The sequence below is a fragment of the Triturus cristatus genome, chromosome 5_2 (genome assembly GCF_964204655.1).
Source record: "Triturus cristatus chromosome 5_2, aTriCri1.1, whole genome shotgun sequence".
NCBI classification, from domain to species: domain Eukaryota; kingdom Metazoa; phylum Chordata; class Amphibia; order Caudata; family Salamandridae; genus Triturus; species Triturus cristatus.
In genome coordinates, this window is record NC_140588.1 from 280,386,743 (window position 1) to 280,412,548 (window position 25,806).

Sequence of the window (25,806 nt, forward strand, 5' to 3'; positions counted from 1 at the left end):
TGCGCTCATCTCACTTGAACCTAGGGTGACTCCAAGGGCTTGCTGCCTTGCCCCCTGTTGTGGCCATGTAAGACTACCTGCAACTCTCCAACAGCACCAGAACTCTACCATCTGTGACTCCTGCCCTGTCAAGTGGTTCAAATCTAGTCCCGGGCCCTTAAAAGGTGATTTCTGCTGTCCAGAACCATCAGACCTGACGCAGTGAAGACTTTTCGCTGATTGGAACTGACGCAGTGCCCTTCGACTACGATGAAGGGCCAATCTGAGAACATCACTGCATGGGTCAACAATGATGCGGGACCCTACTGTGAGTTTCAACAGTGATGCAGCGCGTGCATCGTATGTGTTTCGAGGACGACGTGGGACCTAACTGTGAGGCTTGAAGACGATGCATTGACCCGACAGTGTAAATCACAACCGACGCATCAAGTCTTCGGCGCCGCTTATTACATCCAAGGTAAATTTTGAGTGGGCCTTGCATGGGTCCTGTAGCGGGCCTGCCCTCCATCACAGTTGACCTGAACTCTGGGTTTACCCTGGTCCAGCACGTTCTCAAGTAACCAATAAACGCTACTTGACTGTAAGCACTACTTTTTGATTTATTCTTTAAAAATTCATAACTCCGGTTCAACTTATTGGATTTTTGTTATTTTGGTCTTGTTGTAGTCATAGAATTGTACTCTACTTTTATACACCTGTGTGGAGTATTTTTGAGGTCTTTTCATTCATATTACTGTGTGTCTGTGTTGCACAAATACTTTACACATTGCCTCTTTAGATAAGCCTGAGGGTGAGCACAGGTTGTCTTTTAGCATATATCTAGCTTACCCTGACTAGGATTGTGGTCCCTACTTGGATAGGGGTCACAGCACTGCCAACTAGAGACCCAATTTCTAACATTTGGACATTTTGAAAAGGTTCCCAATGAACAGTAATCACTGGTGAGATTTCCATAGCTACGGCACATTTGTACACATCTTTTAAATCATGTGAAATATTTTTTTTGTATTTTAGATCGCTTTTAGAGGTGAGACATAATCTGCCAAAGATTGGCAGATGTTCTGTATTCCCATCTCTAGGTGCCTTTTGTAGGTCTGTTTAGGTGTCTCCTGGGCAGCGCTTGCATTGTCTTTTCGAGACATGCTGTATTCAGGTATGGACTGTAAGCTCCGCCCATTTTCCGCCCATCTTTTTAATTGTCTCCTGTTGCTGTCCTTTGTAAATGGTAGCTTTTGATTTGAGAATAGCCTTAAAAATCCCTCCTTAGCACCTCCTTTTCCCCTGTTGTAACCTCCCATGAGGACTGCCCCTGTTGCAGGTGTTGTTACTTGGTATGTTTTAATTAGTCTGTGAGCAGCTATTTGCTTAAATGACTTTCTCCTGCCTGCTTTTGCAGGCAGGACACACTCTCCAGCAACCACTTGTTTTTTTAACCAGCACTACATGTTATTTTTTTTCGTTTCAGTTGCAACGTGAAACCTTTCACAACATATGCGCCGCACTTCGGTTTTCTGCACGGCACTCACTTTAATGAAAAAAGCAGCTTAACGAGGCTGGTGCTTTAAGTGCACACTGCCAAACTTTTCACAAAATGGGCCACCGCGCTTTAGTTTTCAGCATGGCCCCCTCTTTTATCAAATGCAGCGGCTTCTGGAGGCTGGGGTTTTTACTGCACACCATAAAGCCTTTTCAGAACATGGGCACCACACTTTAGTTTCAGCTCAGCGCCCGCTTTTATCAAATGTGGCAGTTTCAAAAGTCCGTAAATTTGAGTGCAATACTAACACTTTTCACAAAATGTGTGCTGCGCTTCAGTTTTCACCACAGCGCCCGCAACTCCTTCAAAATACCCATTCTGTACATGGCGGCACAGGGCATCATATATTTTTCACCTAACCACAGCTCTCACGGGGATGTGCTCAAATCTTCAAAATTTCAGAGTGTGGTACCTTATCTTGCCAATAGGGGTCCCAGGGGACTCCTAGTAACAGCCTGTGGTCCTGCACCCTTTTCCAGCTTCATGCATTTTCTGCTAGTAGTCCGAGACTCCCTTATATCCAGCACAGTACAATAGTAAATATTGCTACTCCCACAAAAAAAGCTGCATGGCTAAATAATTATTTCATTTGTAACGCCAACAGCACGAACAGTTGCTAATACGAGACCCATTGCATTGCAAATGCTTGTTTTGTATTTGTCTGTCCCACCCTGTGTTCCTCTTTAATTTCCCCATTCATCTTATCACCTTTTTGGTGGATAGTTCCCATTTTCCATCCTCTCTCTCTTGCCATTCCCACATTTACACCTAAATATGGGGCATATTAACAAGGGCTTTATCTCCGCTTTTTTGGCTTTGAAAGCCAAAGAAGCGGAGATAAAAATATCGCCCTATCAACAACAGGGTGCTAACATGCAAAATCGCATGTTAACACCCTTTTTCACTACGCTTCCCTTTGCATCTCTAATGAGATGCAAAGTGGGCGTTCCAGAGCAAAATAATAGGAGAAATGTCGCTAAGTGACATTTCTCCTATTATCAAGCTTCACGCTAACCCTGTTAGAGACAAAAAAAGCAGCACTAACCACGGTTAACGCTGCTTTTTTACGTCTGCTAATTTTCAGACTTAGCCACGTTATCCAATTGGAGGTGGATTACATGGCTAAGTCCACCATGGGCTATCAACAAGGATATCCCTATCCTTGTAGTTTTATCGCTCTATTACCAGCGATAACCTCCCAAAATGCCGCTATCGCTGGATTTTTTATCGCCTAGGCGGTTAGCATTGTTAACAACGCGATAACCAGGCGATATGATCCAGCGATAGTGGGCGTTAAAAAAATTAACGCTAAGCGCCCTTAGGGTTAATTTTCCCTATTCCTTGTTAATATGCCCCTATATGTGTGAGTATTTCCATACATTTCCATACATTCTAACTGGAGAACTCTGCAAAGAAGAGATCGGACCAGCATAGGTGTAAATCTATACCCGTACCTTGGTAAATTCTATTTAAGAGCACATGGAGTAGTATTACAGGAGTACTACTGCACAGATTCATAAGTACTTTTGTGAATAAGAACTAAACTATTTATCTTAAACACCAAGCAGTAGTTCCACTTTTTCCAGTTCTAGTCTACATTAATTATTAAAATTCCCGCATTTCTTCGAAAATTGTTCTACTTCCTCACCACCGAGGTAAAGCATCATGATTTATAACGTATATTAAAATGAAAAATATGTGAACGATCCCCTTTTTCAGGAAACTATAGAAGAATATCTTTAGGAAGATAAACAATGTAATTGGGGATATTACATTTAAATTAGTATATTATTCATCCTGCACAGAGTAGTCTACAGGAATTTGGGATATTAAAAACTCCAATCAGCCAGTACATCAGTTGCTGGGTGCGTGGCTGTGATAATCTACACTTGTTCAATACTTTCTCTATAGGTAATCCACTCAAGGTACACACAGGCGGTCAATACTCACACAGAGATGGCATTGCTGCACTGACTATGTGGCAGCCCCACGTCGCTCGGATCTATGGGGAAAATCTCATAATTTAATATTTTCAGAAAGGGAAACTTTCATAAATGAATGAGTACAAGGAGGCAATTGAATTGATCCAATGGCATGCACACATTAAAACACCTGACTCTACCCAATCAGTAATCAATCACTGTGAAAAAGTCGAGGAAGAGAATAATAGGATCATGAATGACGCATTGATTTGGGGAGCCCATGTAATATTAAACATGATATAAATTGCCTTGAACCATCATAGGCTGCTGAGAGTCAATGAAAAATTGAAATAACAAGAGAAACACATACAGTTTTAGATTGATGGTGTTAATTATTTTCCTTCTAACAAGCGCACGCACGTGCTTGCAAAGCAAAAACGGTTCAAGACATAAATGGGTGGAGCAGAAATGAACTGAACGTAAACTCGAGAATATATTTATGAAGAACATGCAGAATACAATATAACAATGTTGTATGCTCTGACTTGTCTTTACAGTCCTGTTATCTCCTCCTCGTGTCATTTTCAGCTCCCTGTTTTGAAGATACTGGCATGCAAGTTGCATGAACCACGCAGGAAATAACAAATCATTTGCAAACAAATTCAGTTGAAATAATAATGACATCACTGGCAAGCTTCGTCATGTGTCACAGGCAAAGCAATCATTTAACCAACGTACATTGCCTGCGAATTTCAAACGAATTTTCTTTACCATAGTAGCCTTTTCATTTACTAAACGATAGTGAGGAAAAATTTAAAAAAAAGAAAATTCCGATTAGTGCGATTCCCGTCTATAATTTCACGAGTAGGATTAATCTGCTGACGCTGGGCCTGATTCATAAAAGTAAATTTAGACCAAAAGTCTAAGTTTAGACCTGAAGTCTAAGTTTACTACTACTAAAGTTAGAATTTTGGTCTAAGTTTAGACCAAAAGTCTAAGGGGCATATCAACAACAACCGGTGATAATTATCGCTAAGCTCACTTAGCGCTAGGATAATTATCGCCGGCTAGCGTTGATTTTTATCGCTGAGATAGCGTGCTATTAGCAACGCTTATCTCAATAGCGATAAAAATCCTCACGTTAAGTGGCTAACGTAAAATTATCGCTGGAAACCCAGCGATAATCTCACGTTAGCTTGTTGATAGGGACAGACAAACTTAGCCATGATATCCTCCTTCCATAGGATATCATGGCTAAGTCAGAAAAATACCAGACGTAAAAAAGCAGCGTTAACCGCGGTTAGCGCTGCTTTTTTTGTCTCTAACAGGGTTAGCGATATTCTTGCTAATTACTCTGGAACGCCCCCTTTGCATCGATGCAAGGGGAAGCGTAGAGTAAAAGGGTGCTAACATGCAAATTTGCATGTTAGCACCCTGTTGTTGATAGGGTGCTAGTTTTATCTCTGCTTTTTTGGCTTTTAAAGCCAAAAAAGCAGAGATAAAGCCCTTGTTGATATGCCCCAAAGTTTACTACTACTAAAGTTAGATTTCTGGTCTAAGTTTAGACCAAACGTCTAACTCAGACCAAAAGTCTAACTTTACTACTACTAAAGTTAGACTTTTGGTCTAAGTTAGACTTTTGGTCTAAATTAGACTTTTGGTCTAAGTTTACTTTTGTGAATGGTGAAACCATTGTGGGAGATCCCGTAAGCAGCAACACCTTTCCAGAGATGTAGACCAGATCACACAGGGTTCAAGGGGATTTTTGTGAAAGCGTTACAGGAGACCAGGCAAGCAGTAACATCTCTGAAAAGAAGTAGACTAACTCACACAAGGTTCATATAAGGTCTGTAGGTTTTAACATATGCACCCCATCTACAGCTTTACTCCAACGGACTCCAGTGGAACCTTGACTAAGCCTCCACAATCAGGGGCTCATTTATGAGACTCCTTGCGCCTCTGGAACGTCACTTTTTGTGACGTTCCGTGGAGCAGATGCCTGCATGATATTTATCAGGCATCACTAAGCCACTTTTTTTGGCATATTGCTGCCTGATAAATATCAGCCCCTCAAACACAGTGTTCTGCGTTAAAGGGGCGTGCAATGGGTGTTGCTGGGGGCGTTCCCAGCAACATCCATGGCCTTTTGACACTGCCCCAGCTTAACGAGAAATCGTAAATCTGAGGCAGTGCCAAAAGCTTACACCTCCTCAGGGGAGGCGTAAGGGAGGCACAACAAGGAGAAATATCTTTATTTCTCCTCGTTTTTCCTTTTTCTATGTGTGCTGCATTCTGCAGCACACATAGAAAGAGGAAAAACCTCTTGTGATTATTTTTGTACAGAAAGGTGTCCCTTTCTGTACAAAAATAATCATCCTTGCATCGCAGGCACCCTTGCACCATGGTGCAAAGGTGCCTGCGTTGGTGCACAGCAGTCCATTGTGCGTCGGCGCAGGGAATAGGACAGGAATGGGCCGCTTCTCATAGATATGGTGCATTCCTGCCCTTTTCTTTTGCCGTAGGGAAGCGCAGTAGGAAAGCCTGCTGCGCTGCCCTAAAACAAAACCTCATAAATGAGGCTCTCATTTGTTATGAGCTAGAAATTTTGGACTAGAGAGTTTGTGAAAGTGAGTGACAAATCACCATAGACCTACACTTTAACAAAAAATAAAAGTAGTGAGGAATAACGCAGTCTACTCAAATCCTCAAAACAGCTGAACAAGGAAAGAGATATCAACTGTCACATGGTTAAGATAGATCCGGTTAGAAACACCACCATTTTACATGCTCATGTTTCTTAAGTTTCCTTCTTTCTTACGCAGTGACATTTGACATACATTTGCTTGTGTGCAGGATTATATTCTCCGAAACTGCATTACTTACATTTCCACTTCATAGGCACACTTTTACAACACCTTGAACATCTGTACTAGAGATAAACTCCATTGAGCAAATGTTGTTGCTTATTGTTGTCCAGTAGGCGACGAAGCTATCACAATGGATAAACAATAGCAGCCTCGTTGGGGCTTCGGGATGGCAGCATGGGTGCTGTTATTATATATACAAAGCAAACACAAGGGGATGATGGACAGAGCGCTGAAAGTTTTCAGACACTCACCCCCGTCACAGATCTGATTGGAATCCATCATCGTTTTTCAGTTCACTTTACCACCCCAGTTCAGACCCAGCCATATGCAAATCAGTCTTGACCCTGTGCCTCATGGGAACAGTCCACCCGAACTGCCAAGCAAGGTCTTCCCTGGACTGGAAACAAGCATCTTGGAACCGGTTTCGGGGTTTCACCCCTCTCCAGCCATGCTAGCATGAGTCTAGTGGCAAAGTGAGCAAGGGACCCACATCTGGGCAAACCCTGCCAACTTAGTGCGAACAAAGAAAACAGAAGGAGATGAGGGATTCTGCATTGAAATGTTTCAGACACTCATCCTTAGTCACAGATATGGGTTGAATCCATCATCGTTCTTTAGCTCACTTTGCAACCCCAGTTCGACCCAGCCTTATGCAAATCAGTCTTGACCCTGTGCCTCATGGAAAAAGTCCAGCCCAAACTGCCAAGCCAGATCTTCCCTGGACCAAAAATAAGCATCCTGGGACCAGTTTCAGGGTAACACCTCCCATTGGCAAGGCTAGCTTGAATCCAGTGATGATGATGATATATTTATAAAGCACAACTAATATTCTGAGATGTCTAGGCTCTGCCTTCAGACACACAGATCTAGATGTAATAATTAAGACTCACACTTTGAAAAGCCAGGTTTTTAGGCGCTTTCTAAATTCCAGCAGAATAGTTTATTTTTTTAGTGAGATTGTCAAGGAATTCCAGACTTTGACCATAGTGACGGTAAAACTCCTGCCACCCCAGTTGGCCCTACACACTCTGGAGACAACAAGGTTTCCATGCTCGTCTGATCTGAGGGATCTTGCCGGATATTACACGTCAAGCGACCTGTACCCTGCCACTGCAAGGGAAATCTTCACTACAACTCCCATAATGCACACATTCTGAGAGTTAATGTTCTACTTTTGTGTACTATCGCAGATTCACTGGTGATTGTGTGAGCATAAAGGAAGCCTGCCACCTTACCTTGATGCTAAACTTACTCCTCCTGTAAGGACCATGCCTTCTGACCTGGAAACACAGGGAACTTCCTGTAATTACTGAAATCTGTCTCGGGACCGGCGCTTCGTTTGGAGACTCACATTTCCGCAGGACATTCAAAGAACTGCCCTATCAGCCACCATATCTTCTGTAAGAGGCACTGAATCTCCCCGTAGTATCCGCCTCTTCAGAAATCGTGTACTAAACCTTGAACTCAGCCAGAAATCCGCCGCCTGCCTATTTGAAATCATCTGTCTCTCATTTCACCCGACATTCAACGAGAGACCGCTCTGACATTTAAAAACTTGCTATATTGGCGGTTCCTTTTGCTTCATTTCAGGAAAACTGCCTACAACTACAGAAACCTTCCCCAAAAGACTTATTAAAACATTGGATCACTGAACTTTTGGCATTTTGCTATACTTTTTGTTTGTTGAAAAAACTGTATTGAGAGCACTCCATGACAGGATTTCACTCATGCAGAGTGCTAGCATTTTGTTGACCCCTGGACCCTAACAAAGGACGTAATCACCAGGAGGCAGATGTTTGCCTCTGTAACCTCTAATTGAGAAGCATCAAAACGCTATGCAAGATAAAGGAACTCCTTATTGAATTTCCTTTTCCATTTTTTAAAGAGGCTTCAGAATTTGATTTTTACATGCCTTTACCTATTGTGAGTATGAGATGTTACAGAATGTATATTCTGAGAACCTGTGCACCATAGTTGTTCCTTCTCACTAGCCTAGATATGACTACTAAACAAGGAATTTAACCTTTGTTGTCTCTTCTTTCTTTTGTTATGTTTATGTTTCTGCAGGGTGGGGGACAAAAGGCTTCCAGAACTCTCCTCTCCTACAATCCAGTCTAGTTGGAAGTTCTTCCCCGGTGGTCCATCTGTCGTCTCTTCTCTCCCAGAGGGATATTAGTCACTGGCTTAGTTCTATCATCTGCCTGAAGTGTCTATACCTTACAGGAGAGTAAAGGCACATCTTTGCTCCCGAGGATATTGGTTCTTCTGCACTCCGGACACAAGGTTTGACACCGGAGTGTAAGGCTTAAGAAAGCTTGACATCTGCTCTGGCCCTAGTTTATTCAAATATTTAAATGCTATGCAGGGGGATTTGAACTGGATCCACTTTGCCACCAGCAGCCAGTGCAGTTGGTACAGGGCCTTAGAAGCTGAATCGAATCTGGTAATCCTCAGAAGCACCCTAGCTGCCGCATTTTGTGCAATCTGTAGCTTTTGGATACTGAGTTTTAGTGCGCTGGTGAAGATGGCATTGCAGTAATCCAATCTGGATGATATGAGTGCAGATACCACTGTTTTCTTAAAATCAATAGGGATTGAGGGGAGTATTTTCCTCAAGATTTTGAGGATAAAGAAACAGGAGAAAGTGATGTGATTATTTTGGGCTTCAAATGACAGTTTTGTATAAACAATCGCTCCTATGTTTTTAGCTTTACATGCTGGTGTTGGGAAAGGGACAAATTTGGAAGGCCACCAGCTATCTGTCCAGATATAGGAACTGTTGCCAAATAGGAGAACCTCGGCCTTCGAGTAATTAAGCTTTAGACAGTTGTCTACCATCCAGTTTCCTATGTGACTCATACAGTCATGGAATCTGCTGGCTGTAGAGCTAGATGAACTATTCACAGAGACAATTATCTGTGTATCCTCTGCGTAGGATACTAACGCAAAGCCATAGCTTTTGATCAATTTAGCCAGGGGGATGATATACAAATAGAATAGGGTTGGGCTGAGGGAAGGTCCATGAGGAACGCCACAGGGTAGTGAGTAGGAGGGTGAAACGTAGTCTCCAAGTGCTACCATCTGAGACCGTTCACATAGAAAGGAGTCCAGCAGGGAGAGTGCTTTATCCCTGATCCCAAAAGAAGCTAGACGATTTATCAGCAGCTCGTGGTTGACCATTTCAAACAGTGCTGGTAGGTCTAGAAGGATCAGAGCAGCACTCCTCCCTCCATCCAGCTCCTCGATGGCAGCAATGACAGCCAGCTCCGTGCTATAGTGAGCATGAAGTCCAAATTGAGATGAGTCTAGAATGATGTTCTCATTGACAAAGAAGGATAGTTTGATATTAATGGCTTTTTCTATCACCTTTGAAGGAAAAGGAAGTCTAGATATGGGTCTGTAGTTGACGGTGTCCTTAACGTCCAGGTTTTTTTTTTTTAATAGTGGCAATATGGAAGCCTTCTTCCACAACATTGGAAAGCGCCCTAGAGTGATCATTGAGTTGAAAATTATAGTGAGATGGATAGCTATACTTTCAGGTGACAGGTGTAGAATTCTTGGAGGACAGAGATCTGAAAGAGATCCTGATTTAATTTAAACAATTATTTTTGATGTCTGCTCTATGGTCAAGGTGGTAAAAGACGAATGGATTGGACTTACATATTCTGCTGGGGTTGTCCTTTGTTCTGTTGAGTTGGAGTCTGTGCCTGGCCCTTATCCTGAAGCATAACGGTGTTGTAACAGATTTAATCTTGTGCTGATTCGGCTTGGGAGTTGCAGAAATGTTGACTGACATTGAGATCCTGTGATACTGGAAGTTTAGACAGGTTTTTGGCTGTGGTAAATAAGGCTTTAGGAAAACCATTGGCTGCTTTGATTTTCTCAGTAAAATAAGAGGCCTTTTTCTTAAGGATAAGGTTCTTATATACTTGGAGACATTCTATATTCTGTTTTGGTATGTAGGTTGTCATCTAGTCTCCATTTTCTCTCTAATCTGCGGCATAGTTGTTTCTGGGCTCCGAGGGTATCATTGAACTAGGGTTCTGACGGAGAGCACCTGGATCGCCAATGGTTACTTGCAAGAGCTAATTGCAGCATTGCAGCATCAAGCCAGGAAGTGCAGTTTGTCGCTGCTTGATCAGGGTCAGTAGAAGTAACGGGTAGAGTATGCAAAAGAAGAAAGTTGAGCTGTTTAGCTTCTAATTTATTTCTGGGGCAGCTGGTAAAAGACTTCCCGGGGTGTTTGTGAGGTACATTTCGTGGCAATGAGATTTCAAAAAGGACAGCATCATGATCGGACCAGGTGAGAGGGAGAGACCTGGTCCATCTTAGATGTGGATTATCAGAGAAAATCCCATCCAAACAGTGGCCAGCAGTGTGTGTTAGACCTTTTACTAATTGACATAGTCCTGCACTGGCCATTTGATTGAGAAGCAATTCAGTGTAATGATCCGTGACATTCTCCGTATGAAAATTGAAATCTCCTAAAATGGAAAAATTACAGAGATCAGCCTTGTGTACTTGAAGATGACCTGGAGTGTCCATAAATAAGATTTTGAACTAGGTGGACGATAAACTAATATGCCATTAAAGAAGTCTTGACTATACAGTTCAATTGTAAAGACCAAGGCCTCACAATCCAAATTGTCCCATAGAGCTTTGAAGCACGATTTAAAGCCAGTTTTAAGAATAAAGGGTATTCCTCTGCCTTTTTTTCCTACTCTGTCGACTCTGTTAATTTTGAAACCTCCAGTTATGGCTAGGAGTAGGTCAGGGTCAGATGAGGACCAGCTCATGTTTTAGTAACAAAGGCGAGTTCAATTTGATGTGATTCTAAGAATTCTCGAAATACAACTTCATTCCTTACCAAGGACATATCATTGATAAGTATGCAAAGAATTAGGGCTTTCAACTCCCCTTTGGAAGGAGGGATGGAGGTGGGAGGTCTGGCAGTGGGCAAAGAAAGATTCTGGAAAGTGAGGTCACAATGAAAACAGTAAGATATACCGTGAGCGGAATAGGGATTGTAGCATGGGCCAGGGCAAGTCTTACCTGGTGGTTTTAGTCTCAGCGGGGCTTTCCTGGAGTAATGAAGTTTAGGCATTAAGGGAGAGATAACTGGCTACAAGCAGGCAGTGTGGCTGGTGCAGAGCGTGGTCTGAGCATGGACGGGTGCAGACGGGCTTGCCTTTGGTGCGTCCACTGCTAGCGTTCCCTGCACGGGCGTGCTTTTAGTCTGATTTTAGAAGCTGCCATCTGAGGGTGGATTGGGGGCGTGAGGGGGCGTGGCCACAGGCACTGCTGCATGTGAGGGCTCAATAAAGAAGAAACAGTGAGGACAAATTAAAAAGTAAACCGGGGTGCAGCTACCCCGGCTCCACCCACAAGCTCCCTTGTGTGATGCAGCTACTGTGAAAAGAAAACCAGCTAAAAAACTACGAGAGCAAGATTAAACTCATAAAATAATTAGAAGGCCACCTCTCCAAGATAGCCGCTGCTATCAGGAGCCGTTCAACTCCCCGGCACTCTAGTGCCTACAAGGAAATTAAAATGAAATTGGAGATCAGGTATGTGGAGTCCAATATGTCATTGAGGGCCTGTGGATGAGCTTTTAGTCCGGTTTTAAAGGACGCCATCGGAGGGTAGATTGGGGCGTGAGGGGGACGTGGCCACAGGCGCTGCTGCATGTGAGGGCTCAATAAAGAAGAAACAGTGGGGGCAAATTAAAAGTAAACTGGGGTGAAGCTACTCTTGCTGCTCTCACAAGCTCCCTTGTGCGACGCAGCTACTGTAAAAAGAAAACCAGTTAAAATAAACATGAGCAAGTTTAAAATCATAAAATAATTAGAAGGTCTACTCTCCTAGATGATGGGTGCTATCAGGAGGCAGGCAACTCCTCGGCACTCTAGTGCCTACAAGGAAATGAAAATGAAATTGGAGATCAGGTGTGTGGAGTCCTAAATGTCATTGAGGGCTCTGTGGACGAGCTTCTAGTCGGGTTTTGAAGGCCGGCATCCAAACGTAGATTGGGGGCGTGAGGGGGCCATGGCCACAAGCACTCCTGTGTGCTCAGGCTCAATAAAGAAGGAACAGTGAGGACTAATTAAAAGTAAACTGGGGTCCAGCTACACCGCTGCGATCACAAGCTCCCTTGTGAGACACAGCCACTATGAAAAGAAAACCAGCTAAAATAAATTGAGCAAGATTACAATCATAAAATAATTAAAAGGCCACCTTTCGAAGATGGCGGCTGCTATCGGGAGCCAGGCAACTCCCCGGCACTCTAGTGCCTACAAGGAAATGTAAATGAAATTGGAGATCAGGTACGTGGAGTTCACAATGTCATCAATGGCAAAGTGAGCAAGGGACCAGTCTAGGAATACCCTGCCAACTTAGGGTGAACAAAGCAAATACAAGGGGATGATGGATGGAGCGCCGAAACTTTCCAGGCATTAACCCCCAGTCACAGATCTGGGTTTAATCCATCATAATTCTTTAGCTCAATTCGCCAGCCCAGTTCAGACCCAGTCATATGGAAATCAGTCTTGGCCCTGTGCCTCATGGAAACAGTCCAGCCCGAAATGCCAAACCAGGTCTTCCCTGGACTGTAAACAATCATCCTGGGACCGGTTTTGGGGTTATACCCCTCATCAGCCAGGCTAGCTTGAATCCAGTGGCAAAGAGAGCAAGAGGCCCACGTCTGGGCATACCCTGCTAACTTAGGGGGAACAAAGCAAACACAAGGAGATGATAGACAGAGCGCTGAAACATTTCAGACACTCACCCCCACTCACAGATCTGGGTTGAATCCATCATCGTTCTTTAGCTCATTTCGCCACCCCATTTCAGACCCAGCCATATGCAAATCAGTCTTGACCCTCTGCTTCATGGGAACAGTCCAGCCCGAAATGCCAAACCAGGTCTTCCCTGGACTGGAAACAATCATCCTGGGACCGGTTTTGGGGTAATACCCCTCATCAGCCATGCTAGCTTGAATCCAGTGGCCAAGTGAGCAAGGGACCCAAATTTGGGCATACCCTGCTAACTTAGGGCGAAAAAAGCAAACACAAGGAGATAATGGACAGAGCACTGAAACTTTTCAGAAACTCACCCCCAGTCACAGATCAGGGTTGAATCAATCATCATTCTTTAGCTCACTTTGCCACCCCAGTTCAGACCAAGCCATATGCAAATCAGTCTTGACCCTGTGCCTCAATGGAACAGTGCAGCCCGAACTGCCAAGCCAGGTCTTCTCGGATCGGAAACAAGCATCCTGGGACCGGTTTTGAGGTAACACCCATCATCAGGCATGCTAGCTTGAATCCAGTGGCGTGAGCAAGGGACCCACGTGGGGGTATACCCAGCAAACCCATGGAGATGATAGATGGAGTGCTAAAACTTTTCAGACGCTCACCACTAGTCACAGATCTGGGTTGAATCCATCATCGTTCTTAAGCTCACTTCGCCACCACAATTCAGACTCCATCCATCATATCCTGAAACCGGTCCTAGGATGCTTTTTTCCAGTCCAGGGAGGACCTGGCCTGGAAGTTCCCATGTTCCCAGCTCATTTTTCATTCAAAGTTCTTCTTGACCTTTCTCACAACTGGAATTTAGTAAGAACTGATCCCTTATTCTTGCCTTTGTTAGTGCTCCAAATTTACAGGTTCCTGAAAGCTGTGACAAAGTTGTCAACAGATTCGTCTTTGATGTGTGTTCTATGCCCAAAATGGGCAATCCATTGTGATTCTGATTTGCACATGAGAGGCACTCAATTTCTGCTTCATTTGGAAGGGCCTTTTATTGAAAACCTATCATCTTATCTTCAATCAAAACTAGCATGTCATTTTAGGGACCAGTGATGGAAAGGTTTTTATCTTCATGTTATTTGTAAATTTTCACCTCTGTGAGTGTGTAAATGTGTGGTAGGGATTTACAAATACATTTGACAAGTGAAAAGAGTGGCCCATAGAGAGAAATACAGAAAGCAGTACACAAATAAGCTGTTTATCCAGAAGTCCCGATTCCTAAATGATATACACACACACATGCTTACTCAGGATATACCCCAGTTCCAAGAAGCAGAGAACTCTTTAAAACACCTATGGAATAGGTTACATACTAAACAGCGGCCACATGATGGAGCTGGAAAGAATGCAGCACCAAAAGACATAATTATTCTCAAAAGAGGGTTAGGAATACAAAAATTAAGTCAAAGCTTTAAATAAAGATATAACTAAAATACCTTTTGTAAAAATAGCATATAACAATGTCAATATGCTCACAGTGAGACACTTCTGAGCAGAAATAGCATGCACATTTTAAAAGCAAACATATGTAAATATAACCATGGTATCATTACACACCCTTGACTATATCCACATTCTGAAATCATAGTAAGTTTCTAATACATTTTCATTTCTTTAGCAACATCACAAGACTGTAGTATTGCTATGAAGAAGTTATAAGCAAAAAGGGCCCAGAGGGTTGTTCACAAACCACCAACTATGCATCATGAAGGGGAAACCAGTATGATGATTTTGTACAGAACACTTCAGTCTCAACCACAATACTGTTGAGGCAATGAAGAACAATAACTAATCAAGCACAGGTTAGATGCCCATCTAATCCACACCATGTTGTCAAAATAGCAGGGACAGAGTATACTGTCATGGATTTGATAATCATACACAGGAGGCAAAACAAGAGCTACATGTATAGAAACAGGCATTTGAGCTACATCACAAAGAGCTGTCAGGAAGATTTTGCTCCCCACTACGTGTGATACTGAACATAGGAAAAGAGGATACACCATTTGCAAAACTAACTGGTGCCATGGCATTCATGTCCATTTTAAGCTGCTTGTTGGACTGCATTTTCCATTTACTAGATCCTGTAAGAGAACTACTGGCATCACAGCTGGATTATTTTATGTAAGGTAATCCTATACCTGCACTATGATGCAGTTCATCCCTGTGACCCACCTCCAGATGTAATATATGTCACAGAAGTTTTATTTTGAATTTTCTTCCTATATTATTATTGAAATGCATAAGGAACATCAAAATGTTGTTTCATCACAAAATGAATAATTCAAGATGAACACTTACTTATTTTGTGAAATTCATAGTTAATTAGTAGCATTAGATTAAAGTGCCCAGTGCTGCATTTACCTGTGGAGTCTCAATGGACATAATCTTATGGTTGATTTAGAATACACCATCTAATTTGTTAATAAAAACATCAATAAATAATCCTTGGTTAATAAATCAAACAGGATTGAGACAATAGTGTAAAACACAGAACAGCGATAAGATTAAAGAGCAATAGCATAGTTGAGTAACAATGATCAGTTTTGTTACCACAGCAAATATTTTTTTTTACTGAAAATTCCCCAACTGCTCTTCATATTTTTCAATTTGAAATAGCGGTAATTATTATTTTCATACAATGCCATATTACGCATGTCATGTATCAATATATCAAAAGAGGGAATTGAGAATGTTTTTCATTGTTTAATGATACCTATATTGGCCTCCACTGAATAGGTCATAAACCATCTTCGGATGATATGTCCCTTCTCAAAGCATAGACTGTGTTGTAATTTGTAATTGAGTACATCTGTTATATTATACCTATTCCTTCTATTTCCCTTATGCTCCTGTTTCACCTCTCCTTCCCTTGTTCCACCCCTTGCCTTCGACACTCTTGGTACTTACCAACACTCCATCAGCTGTTAGTATTAACTGTTACAATGTTGTGTGAGAGACTCTGCTCTTAACAGCTGTTGTAGCTGAAAGTCTGTTGCTGTATTGATGTCAAGAGCCAATTCCTTGAGTTCCCAGTTCTCACAGGAGCAGAATGATGCTAAAACCCAATGTCCCTCTTGAACCCCCTTCAACCTTCAATCTAGATTAAAAGAAATTAAAAGGGTCTCCAGGGGGAAAAGGGGATTGGGGAAAATTAAAAGAGACTGCCTCGTCTTTTTCTTAAGGTTGCTACGAACTTCCTATTCAGGCTCCTAGTGGAACTGTCTTGAAGGAAGGATTTGTGCACCGCAAAACAACAGAAAACATTAACACTCTCTTGCCTAGGTACCTTATACATGTAACTATTATATTTTTCTTTTATTTACAATGACATACCCCTTTTTAGACTGGCCCTAGATCCTCTTCTATATCTTCACACTCTTTTTGTTTTGATTTTCAGAGATTTTAAAGAAATATATAAATATGTGCATGTGCTACATCCTATGCAAGCAATTCAGTATCACAGACCTGATATGAATGACAGACTTGCGAGTGTACTTCTTCTTGATACAAAAAAGTCTTTAAAGTTATCAGGTTAAGCACAATATCTGCTCATAAATTGTCTCAAATTCTCAGACGACTTTTATGTATTTCTATTTTGGGATACTTGCGTGACCAGAATGACTGGAAGAGCTGAATATCTCAGGTAATTGTTCGTTCACCTCACAACTAGATTCTGTAAGTTCTCCCTGGTATCAGAATTTTATTGTTCTGTGAATAATGTGCAGGAAAGCTCTGACTGGAAAACTCTGACGGGAGCTGGTGAGAGAAAATTTCCACTCTAACTGCTTTCTCTCTCTGGGGCAATAAGTGGCACCAGGCGGACAGACTACAATTCCCTAACACTAGTCCGTCAGACATGCTCAATGGAAAAAATGATCCCTGAAACACTATTCTACTCACGCCCGCCCTGCATCAAAGAAAAGCCACTACTCCATTAAAAATTCTATTACAGGACCGGAGGCTTCAGATTATGGTTTCTCTTTCTTTACTGAAAATTAACAGCAGCCAATAATAAAGTTTTTAACATATAATGAAAAACTACATTTCCAAAAATGCCTTAGTACAGCATCCACAACCATAGAGACTAGCCCTATAAATGACGCTCTTCTCACCAACACTTCCTCTTTCTTTCCTGCTCGCAGCTGAGTTAAGTGATCCGATTTTATTACCCTTGTTCCACTGATTATTTACATGTCATTAGTTGTTGCATATGTATTCACAAGCTAAGCTATAATTATATTACATTATAATTGTATTCAACTGCTGTTACTTTTATAGCTGAGCCGCGTCTTGGCGGCAGCGGCAGCGTGCAGCGCAAGTGTCAGGGAGTTTTCCCTCATGGTGATCGGGTTGTAGCAAACGCGATAAGACCTCACTCGCATCTCGCCCCCACCAGAGTGCCTTTGCCCCCTGCATGGCTGCACAGTTTTACCATGATCTAACGGAGTGGTTTGCTGCACCTTCCCTAATACGGGCCCGCATTATTCTCTGAGCCAGATGTCGCGTAGCCCAATTGGGCTGGTTTTGGGCTTATTTTCGGGCTACACGTTGCCCAAATCCGATTCCTTCTCGTTCCGCACGTATTTTCAAACGCAGATCGGAGCACAGGTTATTTTTCTTCCCCTTTACACTGACGCCTGTCCTGGGTTGCATAATAAGGAAGGCCCAAGCCGAGTGCAGGCTTTTGAACGGTTGGCTCTCAGACGCCCTCTGGTGGGCTGGAAAAATAGTGAGTACAGCATTGCTGAGGAGCAGTGAAAATTTTTGCTTTGCACGAAGGATTACTCCCCCTTGATCAATTCACTTGGGATTGTTGGCCTTGGCAGGCAATTGTCCAAATCACAGTGAAGCACTTATTGATGGAAGACTGGGCCTATTTTGAGGAGGATGAGTACGGGTATTATGAGGAGGAGCACGCTCCTCTCCTGGAAGACAACCTGGTTGGTGCCCTGGACGCATCAATGCAACAGTCCGTCAGTAAGGCGGTTGAGGTGGCGGCTCCCCAGACGGTCAACAAAGCACTTGCAGCCACCCTCAAACCCATGACGGCACAGCTGGAAATCTTCACGAAGCGACATGGGATGCACCCTCGGTAACCGGCAGGACCAGCCACTGTCTCCTCGGGGAAAAAAGCTACAACTAAAGCCAAGGAGTCAAGCTGGCTGGACCCGCATGCCATAACTAAATTACCCCCAGCCTCCTCTGGTGATCACCAGTACTCTGGGGCCCCAGATCCCATTCCTTCATCATCCAAGAAGGTTCAGGACACCGACACAGACACTGACACGGACTCTACAGGGCATACCGTATCCCTCAAGAAAAAAAAAGCTAAGAGGGCTCATATAGATCCTCCGTCCCCCACTGTGCCATTTCCACTGAACGCAGGAAATCCCTTCTCATGTGAATGGACAATAATCTTATTGAACGGGCTTCTGTGGAGGCAGGCCCCTTGGTGAAGGGATTACTGTTCGGGGAGAGGTTTGTCAAGGACGTCTCCAAGTACGTCGGGACCTTCACCTCACTGGACAAGGCCCAATCAAATATTAAAAGAGTATTCCAAGCTGGCCTTTTTGGTCAGGCCGGGCGAGGCAGGGGCCGCTTGCCAGGCCACCAATATCATCAGGGCCCACTCAGAGGAGGATACGGCCGAGGTAGAGGAGAGTACCAAGACACCACCAGAGGCGGCACGTTCTAAACCATGAGATACTTTAGGCATCGCAGGTACCACCGTGGAGGACAAAGTGGGAATTTCAAACCCCAGATTACAGCAGGTAAGACCAATGGCTCTATCTCTATGTCTTCTGGGGGGGTCGCATTCGCCATTTCCTAGACAGTCATTACCTAGGATACTTGGATTTTGCAAATGGTACAGGGGTTCCGCATAGAGTTCTTTCAAACACCTATGCAAAGTGCTGCCGCCCCTTTATTGTTTCCCAACAAGACAAACTTTTTATAGATCAAGAAATAGAAGATTTGCTGGAGAAACGTGCGGTCGCCTATTGCGACAGGCCCATGGGTTTCTGCAGCAACGTCTTCCTAGTGCAGAAGAGAGGTGGGGGTAACAGACTAGTTCGAAATCTGAAAGATTTCAACTTTTTAATCCTGTACAGGCATTTCAAGATGGAGGGGATTCACCTCCTGACAGACATTTTGAGCCAAGGGGACTGGATGGTCTGTCTAGATCTCAAGGACGCCTACATGACAGACCCAATTTTCCCCCCTCACCAGCGGTTCTTGCAGTTCCAATGGTGAGGCAAGCGACTGGAATACTTGGTCCTGCTTTTCCGTCTTTCCTCGGCTCCTTGGTGTTTCACCAAGTTGATGAAGCCAGTGACCGCATATCTCTGGGAGCAGGGTATTCATTTAACCCCTTCGGTGCTCATGACGGAACGGTTCCGTCATGAGCGTCGGTTGAGCTGTGCTCATGACGGAACCGTTCCGTCATGAGCCCGCCCGCGCAAGAAACGGTCAGCACCGCGGCGGAATTCGTGCCGCATGGAAGGGGTTAATAATCTACCTGGATGATATACTGATAATGGCTCCCTCCGCTCCCCTAGCAGCTCAACATCGGCAGTTGACAATGACACTGTTAGAGAATCTGAGTTCTGTGATAAACAATACAAAATCTGATCTGGTCCCAGCGCAATCACTGGAGTTCTTAGGGTTTGTAATCAATTCTCAGACGGCTCAACTCCAGTTGACCAAACTGAAGTTGAGGGATCTGAAGAAGGAATTGAGGAAGACTCTAGATACACAAGTCATGTCTTTACGGGCTATTGCGTGTCTAAAAGGCCTTCTAGCCTCCTCCATACAAGAAATCTTCCCAGGGCCGTTGCATTACTGGGCCCTTCAACATCTAAAGATCTGGTACCTTCAAAAGGGTCTCTCTTACTCGGACCAGGTCCTGCTCACAGACGAGGTCCGAGAGGAAGTCAAATGGTGGTTGGCCCACGTGGATGCCTGGAATGGCTGGCTAATCCTTGGTTCTCACCTGGAGATGGTCATAGAATCCGATGCCAGCTGGTCGTGTTGGGGAGCACGATGCAGAGAGATTACCACGGGGGGCAGATGGTCTCTCCAGGTGTTATCGTTACACATCAACTGTCTCGAGCTCCTGGTGGGATCCTTTGTGATTCGCACTCTCTCACACTGGAAGGTATCGTGTTGCAGCCTCTTACGCATGGGCAACATCTCTGCGGTGAGATATAAACAAGCTGGGGGGGACAAGATTCCCGATGTTGGCAGAGATCGCCAAGAAACTTCTGGCATTACTGCCTAGCTCACCAAAAAACGGTGATAGCGGAATACCTTCCGGGGCAAGACAACACAATAGCGGATTGGAACTCCCGTCACTTGAGGGATTACAGCGACTGGAAACTCCATCCCTCTCTCTTCCAAATGACTCAGTCAATTAGGGGCCCTTATCATATGGATCTTTTGCCTCCAGGCTAAATCGTCACCTGGAGTCATTCTTAAGTTGGAGACCGGACCCTCGGGAGAAACCCACAGATGCCTTCAAGAAGGATTGGTCTAGGACACTCAATTATGCATTTCCCCCATTTGCTTTGATTCCCAGAGTGGCGACCCAAATTGTTCTGCAGAGAGTGGAGTTCGTACTAATCACCCCGGTATGGAAGGCCCAACCTTGGTTCCCAGCCGCGCTGGAACTGACCTGCGATTTCCCTCGTCATCTTTTATTTTTTAAACACAATTTTATTGAGTTTTTCCATTTCTTATAGCATGAGATATTCACAGCTGTTCGGTATAAAAAGAAAAACATAACTTAAACAAATGGTCTTGTAACACAATAATATAACCAAGTTGCAATCGTATACATGAGCAATTATACATATTACCATTTTACTTTACAGCAGTATAACATGTATATTAAATGAGGATTACGATTGTAAATAAACAGCCTCATGCTATAAAACTCACGTCTACGCAGTCAACTATGAACTACTATAGCTTAAACTAAGATCACCCCCCTCCCCCCGGTTCTATGGCTTCCTGTGTAATTGTGGTTGTAACAGAAGGTAATATTCTTTTGTTCAAAAAAACCCAAATAGTCTTACTAATAATATTCATTTGTATGCTCCTGGTTAATAAGACAGTGTGAGATATACAGGTTCAGTCGAGTTAGCTAATATGGATGTGGGAGGTGAAATTGCGGCCTGAGATGTTGGAGTGGCCAATAGATCTATAGTTTTCAAAGCTTCCAGCATCTGATCCCATTCCATAGAGATGGGTATTTTATGTAGGCCACGAAATTCTTCTTGTCTAATAATCGCACTCTCTGCGGTGCCCCAACGAGTCATTTCTGCATGTCATGAAAGTGGTGTTGATGAATACAGGCCCCAGCTAGGCCCGCAGGACACAAGGGTTCGCTCTCCTGCAATGGAATCTATAAGGAAGTTGGCACGGAAACTGCAAAGTACAAAGACAAGGTTTATTAACCCTTAAGGGTGGTCCTACAATCCATACAACACTCTTCAGTATTGCATAGAGTAGCACAAAGAACTTGCGTACATGGTCCCCTTTTATACACCATAGAGGGGCTCATAAGTGGGTGGATACAACATGAGGCTGGAGAACATTGCCTTGTATGGTCATTTTCGATACTGAATCAATATATGGGCGGAGCTAACACACTCCTTGAGCCCGCGAAGACATGGTCAAGCAAGGCTAACTAATAACAGATGTGGTCAAGTCTGGGCATGCGCCAGATGGACAAAGGAGCTATTTATAGACTGTTACTAGGCAGATTACAAGAGCAACTAACACAGAGGTTGGACTCTTCTCGTGTTGAGCACGTGGAGACATGATAATACAAAATGGAGTCCGAACTCCAGTCAACATAACAGAGGAAATATACTCTAAAGTGAGAGAATTCATGTCTTTAGTAAATGCTTAATCACACCGTTGTTTCAATTTACAACAGACGACCCTTTCAGCATTTACTGAAGACATCCGGTTTGTTAGGGTAATCATCATATATGTCAATTGTCATCATTTCTTCGACTTCTTTAGCTAAACGTTTCTGATGAGCGACATCGGCAATAGCCTTCTTATCGGGGATACAGAATGATACACATAAGGAACAGAGCAAGGGGCCACATTGAACACAGATACAACAAGAAAACAGAACTGCTACAATGATACAGAGACCAGTTAAGACCTTCCACCCCCAGGCAGTGATCAATGCCCAAAACCATCCAGAAAAGGACCAAGTGCCGTTTTCTGTATGGATTTCAGCTGCAATTTTATGTAATTTATTAATGGCATTATAAACTGACGGCGTATGATCAGGAATGAACACACAGCAACTACTTCCGATAATTTTACATGCTCCACCTCTGTCAGCTAGCATAACATCTAATACCATACGATTCTGCAATGCAACAATTCTAGTAATTTGCAATTCTTCCGTAAGATTCCCAAGAGCAGCAGCAGTTTGGTTTGTCACAGCCTCTACCACTCTTGTTAATCTTCGGACCTTCCTACTGTTCAGGGCAGCTCCAACAAAGAAAAACAATCCTAAATTAAAATCAATATACTGTTGCAGACTGGTATCAGTCTGATCTACATCATCAATTGATAGAGTGCGTTTATATCTATTTACAGTCACATTATTCAATAATTTCAGATCTTTATGATAAGATGCTGGTGCTAGGAATACAGGAGGTAATAGGAATGCCACATAGCATACCCCAGACCAACCAGCCGGCAAACGGTAATAACCTTTATTTCCACACACAAAGTATGTATTATGAGACGCCAGAAAGGTACTATTGTTCAACCCATCAATATTCAGAACGGTGATACAATCACTAACGCCAACAGGAATAAAACCCACACTCTGGACACACAGGTCCGCCTGAGCTTGTGCCACCTGAATCACAAATTTGTCCTTTCCCACAGTGTCTCTAGTGTTCGTGAAGATATAGGGAATGGATTCATTGTCCGGCCGGTACTCTTCCCATTCCCAGATTGTTCCATTCGCTTGCGGATACTCATTTTTATCCTGGTGACACTCTTTGTTGAGTCTGAAGAGTAATCGTCCCACTGTCGGTTTCCGAGTAGCAAAAAGCAAAGTATACCAGGCTCTACAAGAGCCATTGTGAGAGAAAGGAAGTGATATGAATGGCGTTCCTCCTTTCTTCTGATGGGCTGGCATCATCCCACATATCCAACAGTTCGTAGCGTTCGTAGCAACGTGGGTATGATGCAGCATCTGGATGAAAGTGTTATTCAAGTAAGACTGTCGATGCTTCAACTCTTGATACGGTAATGTATAAAAGTAGTGCTCCTCAGGCACCGGAGTTGTCAACACAAGTAGTTTTCGAGCGGGAGTCACATCTTCCACAAACCATGTGGTTATCCCAACAATAGCTACTGTCAGCATGAACCCTGATGCACAAAGAATCTTTTTCCTCTCCATGATAGAATAAAAGAAAAACCCAATATTTTCCTGAAACTAAAGATTTGTCAGAACTCTTCTCCTTGGGCAGCGGTCGATTTCTTCACCAACGGGCCAAGACGGGTGTCGCTACACTAATGCAGGGCTGATCCCCCCCCCTTGCCTCATTGGCTCTCCGTTTCACTAACCCAAGGGCCGTTCTGACAATGTGTCCCGGTACTGAAGAACTCACTTCCTTGGTCTAAGATGATATCGCCTTCCTCCAGGAGTCGCGTGGTCCGGAAAGAGCTCCTCAGTGGCGGTTGGCTCCGCAGCACGGCCTGTCTCTGCAGCCAAGATTTCTCGTTGATCGGTCAGCACGGCAGGTTCCACCAATCCAGGCGGTACCTTCCGACAGTGACAGGGAATGGATCCAATTCTTTCTGTTGGAAACTCGCACAGCCGTCCTCGTTGAAAGGAGGACCTGCTCAGGACCCACCCATCTCGGTTCCAAGCTGTTTGTCCTTTCGAAGATTTTTACCATCACGTGGTCGCCAGGTCGGAGACCATGTCCTTCACCGGTAGACCGATCAGGGAGCGCCTCTCGGACCTGTTGATGAATAGAAACCAAGTTATCCGTTAACTGTGCCAGATAATCGTTCATCATTACACAAGGTACATCGTACACAGCCTTAGGTTTTGGTGGACCCCAAATATTCATTGGGCGTCCAAAGACAATCTTATATGGTGTAAGACCGGTTCGAGAGTGTGGTACCGACCTAATTGACAATAACGCCAGCGGTAAAGCATCTGGCCAAGTCAAAGACGTCGAAGCTTGAATTTTAGCGATCTTGAGCTTCAGTGTACCATTATACTTCTCAACTAGTCCTGCAGACTGAGGGTGGAATACTGCGTGGAACTTCTGAGTGATGCCCAGGCCCTTCAAGACGTACTTTATAACATCCGCTACAAAGTGGGGTCCATTATCACTCCACAGAAGTCTACAAACGCCATATCGAGGGAAGAACTCCTTCAACAGCAGCTTCGCAGTAGTCATTGCAGTATTGTCTTTCGTAGGGTACGCTTCAACCCATTTACTGAAGGCGCAAACCACTACTAGAACATACTTCAAATTGTTACAGCGCTCAAGCTGGATGTAATCCATCTGCAAAACCTCAAAGGGTGCAGTAGGTGTCACAAATCCTCCTGCTGGAGTTCGAGTACCCTTTCCTGGGTTGTACCTCAGGCAGATCATACAGGTCTGCACCACCCTCTTTGCCGTGCTAGCAATCTCTGGATGCTCCCAAACTTGGGTAAGCAATTTCACAATTGCGGAAGCCCCAACATGTGCTAGCCCATGTGCCATCTGGACCATAGGTTGTACGAAGGCCGTGGGTAGTTTCCACCTGTCCATCTGCTTATTTCTCCAGCAGCCTTCATCATCCAATTCTCCCTCGCTAGCCCATTGCTCCCGCTCTTTATCAGAAGCGGTCCTTTGCATTTCTCGCACTTCCTCCTTCGCATCATGCCATCTTTCCCCTTGTGACTTTACTACATACATGGCGGTAGCACCGGGCTGCATCGCAGTCTCCCGTGCCACTCGGTCCGCTAACGCATTCCCTTCTCCAACTTTATCAATTACTTTCCTATGGGCGCTACATTTAACGATGGCAATTTTCTTCGGATACGTCAATGCAGTTAAAAGGTTATGGACTAACTCTCCATGCATTATCTGTACTCCATGTGACGTTAAAAACCCTCTCTCCTTCCAGAGCAGGCCAAAGTCATGCGCTACTCCGAAGGCATAGCGGCTATCTGTATAAACATTCACACACAATTCTGTACTGAGCTCACATGCTCGTGTTAATGCTATCAGTTCCGCTGCTTGAGCTGATTTCTGTGGTATGCGTGCTGTTTCCACTATCGTTTGCAATGTGGTAATTGCATACGCCGCTGAAGTCGTACCATCTGGTAACTTCAGACATGATCCGTCCACCCACAGTTCTCCATCTACATCTGGAAAGGGCGTATCCTGGAGATCAATACGACCCTTTGTTTGTTCCTCAGTCACAAGAATACAATCATGTGCTTTCCGCGCTTCAGACTGGGTCTCGGAGTATGGCAACAATGTGGCCGGATTTAACGTTACGCACCTTTTCAACGTAATATGAGGAGCCAAAAGCGTCAACTCATATCCCGTTAAACGGGCACTGGTCAAATGCTGCGTCTTTGTTTGATTAAGCAGGGCATCAACAGCGTGGGGAACTAA